Source organism: Carya illinoinensis, chromosome 12 (assembly GCF_018687715.1).
Source record: "Carya illinoinensis cultivar Pawnee chromosome 12, C.illinoinensisPawnee_v1, whole genome shotgun sequence".
NCBI classification, from domain to species: domain Eukaryota; kingdom Viridiplantae; phylum Streptophyta; class Magnoliopsida; order Fagales; family Juglandaceae; genus Carya; species Carya illinoinensis.
The window spans coordinates 15,687,091-15,701,258 of NC_056763.1; the positions used below are offsets into that span (position 1 = coordinate 15,687,091).

General features: G+C 36.2%; 1 long non-coding RNA gene across 1 annotated transcript; it reads left to right on the top strand.

The window, feature by feature from the left end:
- The first annotated feature begins 719 nt into the window (after positions 1-719).
- Positions 720-3,222, top strand: LOC122289059. Its single transcript, XR_006236105.1, has 2 exons — positions 720-1,076; positions 2,954-3,222. It is a non-coding gene; the product is annotated as an uncharacterized LOC122289059 (long non-coding RNA).
- The last annotated feature ends 10,946 nt before the right edge of the window (positions 3,223-14,168 follow it).

A 14,168-nucleotide genomic window follows, 5' to 3' on the forward strand; every position in this document is an offset into this window, starting at 1 on the left:
GAAAAAGAAAAAAGAGAGGAAAAAGGAAAAAGATGTAGGGAAAAGATGAGGTCCAAACCTCATTCCGGAAAGCAAAACTAACCCGCCAAAAAGATTAAAAAACTGCAAAACAACTAAATAAAACACAACATCAAATAAAATAAATTAAATTAAAAACCAACTTTAAAAACGCAAATAAATTAAAATAAATAGCTAATATATTAATTAAAATAAAAACAATTATTTCAGCGAAAATACACTCAAAAACGGGTCATCACAGAAAATAAGTTAATAACTATTACTAATTTACTATATACTAATAGACTAATAGTATTAGCGTATTACTAATATATATATATAAGAGTATACCATATGTATATATATTAAATCTATCACAATATAATTATATAAGTATTAAACAAAATGTCATTGGATTTAAAAAAAAAAAAAAAAGTCAAGGGAGACCGAATGGACCGACTGAATGGGACCGGACCGTCCCAGTCCTTATGGAGTTCGGTCTGGTCTAGGGTGGGAAAACCCTAGACCGAATAGGTCCTGTCCGGTCCGCTCCACAAAATCTCCCTGGACCGGACCGAACTCCCCCCTATAGGTAACACGCTGGCAAAGTATACTAATTTGGCTAAATTTGTCCATCCAGTTCTGTTGACCAAATATCTTCCTCAAATATATTATTTAATTTTTTTGGCACCAAAAGCTCCCTCCCTTTTTATTCTCCCCTTCTTTTTATCCTACAAGATAACGCTGCCATTTCTGAACGATTGAGAGAGTAATAAATCATTGGAGTTTTTGGTTGCTTGAAAGGAACAAAGAAATCACTAGAAGATATCTCTCTAGTTGGATCTGTTCTCTCTCTTCACATCCTTACCCTTTTTTTTTCTCTCTACAGATTGACACATTTTTTACACAACTACCAAATTTTTTTTACAGATTGATACTTTTTTTTACACAGCTACAGCTTGAAATCACTGGAACGGTTTTTTTCACATAACGGCCAAATTTTTTTATTTCATTTTTTTTCTCTACTTGAGCCATGAAAGGGCCTAGTGAGAAGAAAAACTTGGTTACGGGAACCAAAGGTTAGCCCGACTACTTACTTTAGTAATTTGCATTTGTTTTATTTTCTATCTACTTGTGCAATCTGTGTTGGGTGCAATCTCTATAATTTTGAGTTTGAATGAAATGATAAAAGTTGTTAATCTTTGCATTTGCTTGTTTGCCTGCCAATTGTTTGTGAATATTACCCAAACATATGTCGCATGTTACGGCTAATTTCCAAAAGGTAGATATCTAGCTACACGTAGAATATATCCTTTGAAAGACTGTTGTGAAGCATGCAGGGTTGCAACACCGAAAGAACTAATTAATACTTGTGGATTGAATATAGATTTTAATTGATTGCAAGGTAATTCATTGTTAAATTGTTCCTCTTTCAATAATGACATGATATTTTCCATGCTTCTTCAATTTAGTCTTAGATTCAATAATTTGATTTCAAAGCCAATAAAGCATGATATCGAGCTAAGCAGTAGCTAGCTAGTCACTTGAATTCAAGGAAAAAAGATAGAGGGAAATTCTTTTTTGACATAATTGGCCTGGGACCGTTGGAAAATCAAAGGAAAAAAAAAAGGCATTCTATAATAATATTCATATCACGATCTAAACATTTTTTGCACTTGAGATTTGTTTTAAAATTTTTATTATTACAAGGGTTCATATTGTTAGTGCAAAGAAATAAATTTGTAATCTCTAAATAGGAATGAATTCAATAATTCACCAAGATACCTACGTAACAAATCTTCTCAATGATAATGACTTTTTCATTCAAAGTACAAATGAGATAAATGAACACCAAGTGGCTCCACCCCAATTTGAGGTTATTGAGGTTGAACCTATTGGAAGAAAATCACAACAGGGTTCAAACTTTAGTGTGGAGGAAGATCTGATGCTTGTGGAGAGATGGCTTGAAGTTTCCTTAGATATGGTGCAAGAAAAAGATGAGGATTTGCATGCAACATCTACAAATTTAGATGGACCAATAGGTCATAAAGTTGATAAAAAGAAGAGAAAGAGAAAAGAAAGAATGGATTTAGATTATCTCATGATACTAAATGAGATGAAGGAAAATATAAAGAATAAGATAAAACTTTTGGAAGAAGCACGTGATTATGACAAATAGATGCTTTGTCTTAGATGAGGAATTGCGTATTCAGAAAGAGGAATTATGTATTCATAAAGAGAATTTGTTAGCTGAGCAGGAGAAAGTACGAAATGAAGAAAAGAAAGAAGAAGAAAGAATTATGATGATCAATATAAGTGTCATGTCTCCAATGCTACAAGAATACTATATTCAACGACAAATGGAAATCCTTACAAGTTGTGCTAGGAGAAACTAGTATTTTGGAATGTATTTTGGATTAATTATAATTTATTTTAGGTGCTAATAGTTTGTTGGCTTGTTTTTCTTGTGGAGTAACTTTTATTTGATGTTTTGAACCATACATATATTATGGTTTTGAACAATCATTAAAAAGATCATTGCATGATTGGGTAAATAAAAAAGAAGATATACTACATTCTTTTGCATAAAAGAAATGGTTAAACATTTTTCTAAAAAACGATAAGGAAATGATAGTGCAAAGAAAAAAAATACATTAATACAATCATATATGATAAAATGTTATGTTGTGCTATATAGTTGCCATAGGTGGTCGACGAGGTCTACGTGGAGTTGACAATGGACATTTCTATCTTTAATATGACTATGGTGTTGAATGAACTCATGAAATTCAGTTGTAGGGCCGGGTGATACTTGCTCCTATATGCTTTCTACCAATTGATCATATTTGAACTCTTTAGATTCATTGTCAGCCCATTTATCGTCAATGATCATATTATGTAAAATTATGCATGCCATCATAATTGTTGAGTATTTCAATGTGAAAAAATTGCGTAGGTTCACGAACTATAGCAAGTCGTGCTTGAAACACACCAAAGCATACTCCACATCCTTGCTGACTGTTAGGCTACAACAAAGTATTTTTTTTCTTGTTTCCTTGGAGAGCTGAGATAGTTTTAATAAATGTTGTCCATTGCGGATATATGCTATCAATAAGATAGTACCCCATTGCATAGTTATAACTATTAATTGTGTAATTGACAGCCAGAGTATGTCCTCGAGCAAGGTTAGAAAATATAAATGATCTATCAATCATATTTATATTATTATGAGACCGAGGTAATAAAAAAAGGTGTCAACTCCATAAATCGAAAGAAGCCACTGCTTCTAAAACAATTATTGGTTTGCGTATATGACCAAAATATATACCATGTTGAACAGTTGGGCAGTTTTTCCACTTCTAGTGCATGCAATTAATGCTTCTTAACATATCTAGAAACTCATGTTTCTCACCAACTACGAGCAATCCAACAATGTTATTACTGTTGGGTTTCCTTAAGTACTCTTAAAAAAAAATGAAACTACTACTTTAACAAATAAATAAATAAATAAATAAATAAGCTTTTTAATGCAGTAGTCTTTCCAATCTTCAAGTATCCATCCATAAAATTAGTCGTGACACCATATGCAAGTATTTTAAGAGCAGTTGTAATATTTTTAAGGAAAGGAAAATCAAGCCTTTCAGAACCATATCTTTTCTGGACAAAATATGGTTCATGGGCTTGTAGACTAGATATGAAGAAAAAGAGAACGATTTATTCAAAAGTATTTGTGAGAATAAATTGGCGGATCAAAAAACTTTTCACAAAAAGGATTTTAGTGGGCTTGCAATCGATCACGCTTGATAAATCGGTGTATTTTTTAGAACTACCACGTGAATTTGTGTGACCAACCAGGCTTTTCTATCAATTGGTCACGAGCCTCATCTATGTGTTTTAAATATCGAAGTCATGTTTGTAAATCTCGAAATTATGTTTTCTTAAATTTATCTGGTGATGTTTAAACGAAGTCTAGTATTTTAAAAGTCTTCGAAATATTTAAATGTCTAAAATTATTTTAAAGAGGGGTAATTTTTATATTATTGAACCAAACCTAATTTTAAAATAAGTCTTTTATAAATTGAAGCTCCAAAAATAATTTAGTTTTAGAAAATTATTTTATTTAAATAATTTTAGTTTTGTAAGAATATTATTTAATATTCATTGTTTCTTTTTATGTTGAAAGCTCTAATTATTTAGATGGTTTTATTTCTCTTAAATTATTTAGTGAGCTTTATAATTTTATTTTATGATGAAGATTATTATTTTGGAAATAAGAAAAAAATAAAGCTTGATTTTAAATAAAGTTTGATTTTATTTTTCTACTATTTTACTTAGTTTATTTTATCTCTTTGGATGTTTAAATGTCCACCGTTAGATTAAAACTAGGAACCCTAGATGAAAGGCTAGGTTTAAAATCCTAGAAACCCTAATTTTTTCCCTTATTTTTCCCTTCCCCTCTCTCTCACTTCTTCCCCTCTAGTTGACACCCTCTCTCTACCCCATGGGTTCTCTTCTTCCCATTGTAGCTCAGCCTTACTTAGCCAGCGATGCTGCCGCTACCCCTCGGCAGCCCTCCCCTCTTGACATCGCTGACCAATTGAACTCTCTCATACCGGTGACCCCCACCGCAAATCCACTTCCCAAAGCTTACACCGTGCCTCTCTCTCCTCTATTATCCCTCTCTCGCATGCCACGTCAGCTCAACCGTAGCTCAGCCGCTACATCACCTCCATCTGACGATCCCCAGCACTCCATTGAAGCTCTCCCTCACCCCTCACCAAAGCCATTTCTCTCTCACTCACAGATCTCACCAGATCCAAGTACCTATTGTGTGTCACTACCCACAGCTACCATGAGTGTCACCACGAGTGGTTTCCTCGCTATCGAGCCACCATGGGTCCTTTCCCTCTCAGCCCCTTGCTCTTCTGTCAACATTCTCTTTCTCTCCCTCTTGGATCTAGGAAAATTTGTGTACCTCCACACCATGTGCCACCCTAAGCCACCACCACGAGCCCCATCTCAAGCCACCAGCCCACCCCCATGCTTCACTGCAACCCACGAACACCAACCCTCACTCTTCAATGTTGTACAACCCTTGCCATAGCTAGTCCTCGAACTGAAATTTCCCATATTTTCCCTCCATCGTGCATGGCTTTGCCATTGAAGGCCACCACTGCCCAGCTCAGCTGCTCCACTTAGGGTATACATTCTGCCATTTTATTAAGAAAATATGATGTTTATATGTTATTGGGATGTTTGTACTAGGTTTGAATATTTGGCATATTTGTGTGTGTATTGACTATGTAGATTGTGGTGGACTTAGAAGAAGTGAGGTGGTTGGGATTGTGAAGTTATGTGTTTGTGATGTTGTTGGTTGTGGTAAGCTAAGAAGAAACGGGATGTAGTTGTGATGTGATTTGGTGTTGTGAAGTTGTGCTAGGCTTGTGAACTTGTGATGCAACTGTGTGTAATGTGAAGTTGTGAATTGTGTGAAGTGCTGGGATTAGATTTGTGGTCATGTCGTAGTGTTGGACTTAATGGATTGAGGTAGATTATGGTTGAGATTGTGAAGCTATGTGTTGGTGGTTTTGTTGAGCTAATGTGTAGTCAATATGAACAAAATTAGGTATATTTATGGTATTGGTTGTTATGTGGGGAGTTTGATTGAACCTTGGATTGGGTGTTTAGGTGTAATTGCTTGATATGGTGATTAATGTCGTGGACTAAGGAAGTGGTAGTTGTGCTTGTGATGACCCGCTTTTGCGTGTATTTTCACTGAATGGTTGTTTTTATTTTAATTAATATATTAGTTTATTTATTTTAATTTATTGCGTTTAAAATTGATTTTTTATTTATTGGATGTTGTGTTTTATTTATTTATTTGTTTTACAGTTTTTTAATCTCTTTCTCGGCGGTTTTGTTTTGTTGTCCGGAGTGAGGATTGGACCTCATCTCTTCCTACATCTCTTTTTTTTCCTTTTTCCTTTTTTCCCTTTTTCTCTTTTCTTTTTCTTCTTTCTTTTTCTTTTTCTTTTTTCTTTCTTTTTCTTTTTCTTTTCTTCTTCCTTTTATTTTTTCTTCTTCCCGCGTTCCGTCCGTCTCTCTCTCTCTCCTCTCCCACGCCGTAACCCAGCTCAGCCCCTCGACCCACCGCCGTCCGGCCGCCGTGCGGCACACCGCCCCCACCAGTCGAAGCCCCTCCCTCCAGTGCACCTCCCCACCGAACCTCAGCCCCATCCGGCCAGCCGTTTGGCCGGAAAATGCCTTGAAGCCCCCACGGTTTTTGCCCCGATCCGCCGCCGTCGCTCCACCTCCGGCCACCACTTTTTCACCACTTTATCACCGGTTCCTTGCCGTCCTAACCCACCCATTTTCGGCCCCTAATAGCCACTAGAACAGCTCCCACGAGCTAGCTTTCCATTTTGGAAAATCCGACCTCCCTCCACCGTTCTCGCCGCCACCCACGGCCAACCACCACTTCCAATAGCTTCATAATTATTCTTAGACCATTCCCTATCAATCCCAAGCCCTGGTTTGTCTCCGTTCAAAAGTGGGTATTTTACAACCCACGGCCACAGTGAATTTTCACTGTTATGTTGCTTTTTCTCCGCCGTTTGCAACGCCGCAAGCTTTCTAAAAATACCGTATAGCGCAGTAAGTATTTTCCAAACCCTATTTTCAGATTTAAATATATATTGCTCTTTCAATAATTTATCTGCTGGTTGGTTGATTCCGGATTGAGTCCGACGAGTTCGGGGGTCGGATGGATGGAGGACGGAGTTGCTTGTTTTATTGATTTATGTTGATTGGTTATTTTTGTGCATTGATATGGCATTTACATGGTGCATGCACGTGCTTTTTTATTTAATTGAGAAAAGCCTGTTTTATTGGCGTAAGTGGACTTACGGGTACGTGTGTATCACGACCCCAAGCCGAGATGGGGTATTATCTTGGTAGAGCTCCTCTGGTCACTCGGGAGCAGAATAAACTAAGTGATGTCCCCTGGGTTGTCGCTGGGCGACGACGGGAGCGGGGGCTAGGGGATGCTTGGCTACGAACGCGCCAGACGCGGAACCGGGCATCGCTCTACGCACCGACTCTGTGGCCCTTCGCTGGCGAGGGCTAGAGCATGCTTGGCTATGAACGCGTGGGGTCCGGAACTGAGCATCGCTCGTTAGGTGTCACATGCGTGGTGGTACTCCGCAGTGTGACACTGGAGCCAGGGTGTGCGGATGACCCCTAGGGGAGGTCATGGTGCATACGGATAAACTAGATAATGGTTTGAGATGGATATGGGCCAAATGTGACTTTTGGCGTGATATTTGGAAAGGATGTGTTTTTGGGCCAAATGGAATTTTTTGGCGTGTGTGGAAAAATATGTTTTTATGGGTTTGCGCATTGACATCACTTCATGCATATTGTTTGAGTTCTATATGCTTTTATCTGGTGGTGTTTGGATTTTACTTACCTGCGGTACCATTTTTGGTTCCGTAGATTTTGGTGCAGGATTCGAGGAGGAGGAGGAGGCTGAGTCCGAGGATGCGGCTCCGCCAGAGTTTTGAGTCAAAGTTATGCTTTATAGTTTGGTTTAAAACTATATTTATGTTTTTGTAATATTTTAATTATGTATGTTTTAAACAGCTTGTATTATATTAAGAAAATTCTTGTACTTAGTTATATGACTTTCGTTATCCGCTGCGTGTTTCTTCGTGCATATATGTTGCTTTTGCACACACTTAGCACTCGTCGATAGGGTGGTGACCCGGGTTGTCACCATTCGGACGTCTCGATTTTCCCATATCCGTGTGTGGGGATTTGGGGGCGTCACAGTGCTTATGGTAATTGGAGTGGGATGATGTGAGCTAGTAATAATTATTGAAATGATAAATGGTTGTAGTTTGGTAGAGTCATAAATTAAACTTATAGAGATTTGTAAATGTGTGGCATGAATGTATAAATGGTATAGGCGGATTTCATGTATTGGGTGTATTGGGTTGGATGACAAGGGAGAGGATGGTGTTTATTTGAGAGAGTACATAACTTAAGTGTATAATGCATGGATGTCGTTCATTGATCTTAATTGAATTGCATTGAGATGCTTGGAATGAACATAGGTTAGAGTAGATTGTTTGGAATAAAGATGGAGTTGTAGTGAGTTAAGAGGCTTGATGATGATGTTGGGTTCTAAATGGACAGATTTGTGCATCTTTAATGTATTTCTTATGGGTGGCATTTGTAAGAACAAGTAGGTACTTAGGTTAATTATATGTTGATCTTAGGTGATAAAGGGGGTATGACATATGTATGTTTAGATTGGATTATGTACAAGGAAATGATGTTATTTAAAAAATTGGTATTATGACTGCAGTTGGATTGTAAGGTGAGTTGGAACTAAGTTGTAGGCTTGTGAATAATGTTCAAAGATTTAAAGCATGGAAGCTCACTTTATTAGTTAGAAGATGAAGTTGGGTTCTAGATTCGCAATTTAAGCTTAAGATTTGTGTCAAGGGTTATGCTTTAAGGATTGGAAAATGACATGTGTAAGTGAGGTCAAGGAATGTTTGGGATGCCTAGATGTGTAAGTTTTTACAAATAAGGATGTCATAAAGAAGTATGCAAGTAAATGATTAAAGGAGGTTAATTGGATGATGACTAGTCTAAGTCGAGAACATATGAGGAGTTAAGGTCATGTTGAGAACAATGAACTAAGAGTTAAGATTAGCTTATTATATAAGTTTTATGTTTAGTGTTCTTTAAATAGAAAGGAAATGACATGAGGTTGTGTATGTATGAAGGTTGCCGTCTGACACGTATATGAATGGATTGGATGAAATGTGCTTAGCATAGAGTCCAGGTAAGTATTATGTTCATGCTCTTTTAGAGTTTTCTAAAAGTGCGAAAATGAAAATGAATTATTTATGAAATGTTTTATGCAAAATGTTCTTTTATGAAATGAAAAAAAAAATTATTTTCTTAGAATGTAAATGATTTACAAATATATGCTTAGGTATAAAGATTTAAAGTATATGTATGTACTGACCCTCTTTGGCAGCCCATTTTTACGCACCCCAAGAATAGTTGTATGCATGTACTTGGATGCTATACGTAGTATTTATTGTTTGTATGTTCCATGAAAAGAATGATAAGATTTTATGTTTGAAGTCGTGGAAAAGATGTTTTATGAAATGATTTGATGCATCTAGGGAATGAAGGAAAAGCATGAAAGGGAAGGGAATGACTGAAATTGTGATGACCCGCTTTTGAGTGTATTTTTGCTGAAATAATTGTTTTTATTTTAATTAATATATTAGTTTAATTATTTTAATTTATTTGCGTTTTAAAATTAGTTTTTAATTTATTTGATGTTGTGTTTTATTTCTTTTAGTTGTTTTGTGGTTTTTAATCTCTTTTTGGCGGTTTAGTTTTACTTCTCGGAATGAGGATTAGATCTCCTCTTTTCCCTACATCTCTTTTCCTTTTTCCTTTCTTTTCTTTTTCATTTTTCTCTTTTTCCTTCTTTTCTTTTTCTTTTCTTTTTCTTTTTCTTTTCTTCTTTTTCTTTTTTCCTCCTACTTCCCGCGTCGTCCCCCCCCGAGCTCTCTCTCTCTCTTCTCTCTCCCTCACGGCCGAAACCTTCTCTCTGCCGGCCCACCGCTGTCCGGCCACCATTTGGCTCGCCACCGGTCCCATTCTCTTCGTCTCCCTCCGGCGCACCACCCCTCCGAAGCTCAGCCCCAACCAGCCGGCCGTTTGGCCGGAATAGCCCTCCAAAGCCTCCACGGATTTTGCTCTGATCCGCCGCCGTCGCTCCACCGCCGGCCACCATTTCTTCACCACTTCATCACTGGTCCCTTGCCTTCCTAACCCACCCATTTCCGGCCTCCAACGACCACCGGAACAGCTCCTCCGAGCTTAGTCTCCGATTTTCATTTTCCGGCCATTTCCGGCGATTCCGCCGCCACCCACGGCCGTTCATCACTTCCAATAGCTTCACAACCATCCCTAGACCATTCCCTATCAATTTCGTGTCCTAGTTTGTCCCCGTTCAAAAGTGGGTTTTTCAAACCCACGGCCACAGTGAATTTTCACTGTTACGTTGCTTTTTCGCCGCCGTTTGCAACGCCGCTTGTTTTCTAAAATTACCATATAGCGCTGTAAGTATTTTCTAAACCCTATTTTCAGATTTAAATATATATCGCTCATTCAATCTATTTATTGTTGTTGGTTGTTGATTCCGGACTGAGTCCGAGGAGTTTCGGGGGTCGGATGGATGGAGGACGGAGTTGTCTGTTTAATTGTTTTATGTTGTTTGATTATTTTATTATGCATTGTTATGGCATTGCATGGTGCATGTACGTGTGTTTGTGGAATTGTGTGAAAAGCCTGTGTATTGGCGTAAGAGTATTACGGGTGCGTGTGTATCACGAGCCCAAGCCGGGATGGGTTATTATCTCGGTGGAGCTCCTCTGGTCACTCGGGAGTGGAATAAACTGAGTGATGTCCCCTGAGTTGTCACTAGACGACGGGAGCGGGACTGGGGGATGCTTGGCTACGAACGCGCCGGGGCGTGGAACCGGGCATCGCCCTACTCACCGACTCCGTGGCCCTTCGCTGGCAAGGGCTAGAGGATGCTTGGCTACGAACGCGCGGGGCGCGGAACTGGGCATCGCTTGTTAGGTGTCACATGCGTAGTGGTACTCTACGGTGTGGCACTGGAGCCAGGGTGTGCGGATGACCCCTAGGGGAGGTCATGGTGCATGCGGTTAAAATTGGATAATGGTTTGAGATGCCAAATGGGATTTTTGGCGTGTGTGGAAAACTATGTTTTATGGGCTTTGTGCATTGGGCATGTTTCATGCATATTGTTTGAGTTCTATGTGTTTTTATCTGGTAGCGTTTAGGTTTTACTTACCTGCGGAACCATTTTTAGTTCCGTAGCTTTTGGTGCAGGAGACGAGGATGAGGAGGAGGAGGCTGAGCCTGTGGATGCGGCTCCGCCGGGTTGCTGATGTTATGCTTTCCTTTATGTTTTTAAAACTGTAATTGAGTTTGCAATATTTTATTTAAGTATGTTTTAAACAGCTTGTATTACGTTAAAAAAATTCTGGTACTTAGTTACGACTTTCGTTATCCACTGCGTGTTTCTTGTGTACATTTGTTGCCTTTGCACACACTTGGCACCCGTTGATGGGATGGTGACCCGGGTTGTCACCATCCGGACGTCTCGATTTCCCCGTGTTCGAGCATGGGGATTTGGGGGCGTCACAGAAATGAATGAATGTTTTAATGCATGAATGTACGTAATGGCCATGATTGATGAATAATGGTACCAAATGATTGGATAGATTGTAATGCTGGGTAAATAGTACTGTTAGTACACCTAGTGCTACCCCTTAACTAAGGGATTCTCAACTCGCGGTCACGAGCAGAATCAGGTCTAAAAGACCGCTAACCCCAACACAAGGGGTTTAATTGTGTGTACCGGCTAAAAAAAAGTGATAAGAATAAATGTATGTATGAAAGGTTGTAGTTTTATGAAGGAAAATACACGGTGAGAAATGTTTTAAGAAATGAAAACCCTTTTTAAAAGAAAAATCCTACATTGTAATGCTTTAAAGAAAAGAAAACATTTTATGTAAAGTATTTATGTAAGTGAGAATGCATGAATGAAAACTTATGTTTTTATATTTTCACAGCATGAAGTATTACTTACTGAGTATTTGACTCATTTTGTTTTTATGTGTTCCCCGCCCAAGAATGAAATGAGAACAAAATTTCAAGTAAACATGGCTTAAGGAAGAAGTGACAGAAGCCTAAGCCTCTTTTGTATTTTATGAAAAAAAAAATTGTAAAAGAAATTTTATTTTTTAATTTAATGATTTCTGCTGCAAAATACTCTCTTAGCTTTAGAAATGAAAATTTTAAATCTTAGCTATAGAGTCTTTTATATCTTGTGAAGGGAATGAAAAGTTTTAAAAGGTCAATAATTCCTGCTTTATTTTCTAAAATCATTTTTCTAAAAGTCTCACCACAAGAACACAAGTGTTACAGTTTGATCATTCTTCTTTAATAACAAGTTGTTTCACTATCTCAAATTTTTCGTCAAAATTTGAATCTAGAAGTCTCATTTTTTCTAAAAAAGTGAACGATCCATTGAGAGAATGAAAAAATAATTTTACAAAGAAACTTGAGTTGAAGTGAATAAAATTGTTAATGAAATGTTTTATTTTGTAGTGAAAGAATATCACCATCGGAGAAATATAACCATTGGAAGAGTACGATCGTTAGAAAAATATGATCGCTAAAAAATTATATCCGTTAGAATAATATGAATATTAGGAAATTATATTCACAAGAAAATGTCGTGTTTTAATGTGGGTTTTGTTAATAAGAAATAAATATTCCAATTATTATTCAAATTAAAAAATATGAATGAAAATTAAAAATAAATATTTTAATTGAATGAAGATAGATTTCGAGAGTTATTTGATATCAATAAAAAGTGGCTAGTTAAAGTGAAAAATGTGGATTTTCTAACCAAATTTTGGATAAAGTTTAACTACTTCACTACTAATGCTCTAAGTAGTATTACTGATAAGATATACATATATTAAAATATAAATATATGATAGCTTGAAACTACTAGTAATAAGTTATAGATTACTATAAATTACAATATACATTATCAATTTATCATTTGTATGAAACAATAAAAGTCATATATAGAACAAAGAAAAGCCAAACCATGATATGAACTCGCGGGATTGAAATCTCTTAAACCTACAATCAATTTGAAAACTCACTCAAGAAAGTCAAAATCAAGTAAATGGATGGAGAATCTAGACCCATTAAGAACTCATTTAAAAAACTTAAATTATATGAAAATCTAGATCCGTTAAAAAACCTATCTCAAAAACTCAAATTATATGAACATAATAATATATCATAATTTATTTTGCACTCTTTCATTGCTTGTATTACATATGGATGAGAATTAGATCTCTTTCTTTCAAGCCCATCTTAAATATTGGGCTCTTGCTAGACTCTTCTAAAGTAGATTGCACAAATCTTTGCATTGTTTTCTTGACCTTCTTAACTATTGATTTTATGATTGCTCCATCTGAAATTTGAAAATGATATTTAAGACTTGGTTTACTTTGATGTCCGTCAAACCAGCCATAATTCTATTAACAAATCATACTACTCATTATATGTTTAGAAAATCTTATATCCTATATCGTCATATCTTACTCTTATTCGATTACAATAAAGTGATATTCCTTCTCAACTTTTGAATTTTTATATATCTATACACACACATACAAGTTATACACACATAAGTAATTCACAGCTAACTAGATTTATAAAATAAATAGATATATTATATAGCTTGTAATAAATATAAATTAATAATGTGATACTAAACATATATATTAATTAATTAATTAATAATAGACAACCAAATGGATAAATAACAAATTATATATTATACATTTGTACGCGAGCTTAAAATTAAATCGAGTTAAATTCTTACAAGTTAGACTCGTTTAATAGTTAAACTAATATTAATATTCACAAATAACATTTGTTTAAAAGGAAATACTAGTTGTCCCGAGGGTGAGTCTTGATACATTTTTTTAACTTAGTGATTAAGCAATTATTTTTTAATGATGTTATGATTTTTTTTTAATCTTTAAGGATATAAAAAATTATATGAAAGAAAGCATTTGGCATTTCAGGAGAATTCATCGTTCTACACCCACCGTGGGTGTAGCACGACTCTTATTTAAATGAATCAAGTTCAAACAAGTGTAAACTAGAGGAGTTTGAATTGATCATTCAAAACCCTAACTAGAACCATACATAATGTTTTTTCTTTGATGCATATTCTGTTTGCTAAAAGAAAACTAATGCAACCTATGGGAGGAAGGGGCTGATGAGAACCATAAATTGGGGGCTTATATTGATGAAAGAGTTTTGCTACTCATCATTCAATGTATCACACATCATATTTAATTTAATTTAATTTTTTTTTTATTTTATTGTTAAGTTAATTGAGTTCTTTTACTCATCATCTTTACACCACATACTTGTCAAAGAACACATCTATTGGTGGATTGACACTTGTTCAATTTCTCCCTCCTAGGAAGTCAATGCGAGAGAATAAATGT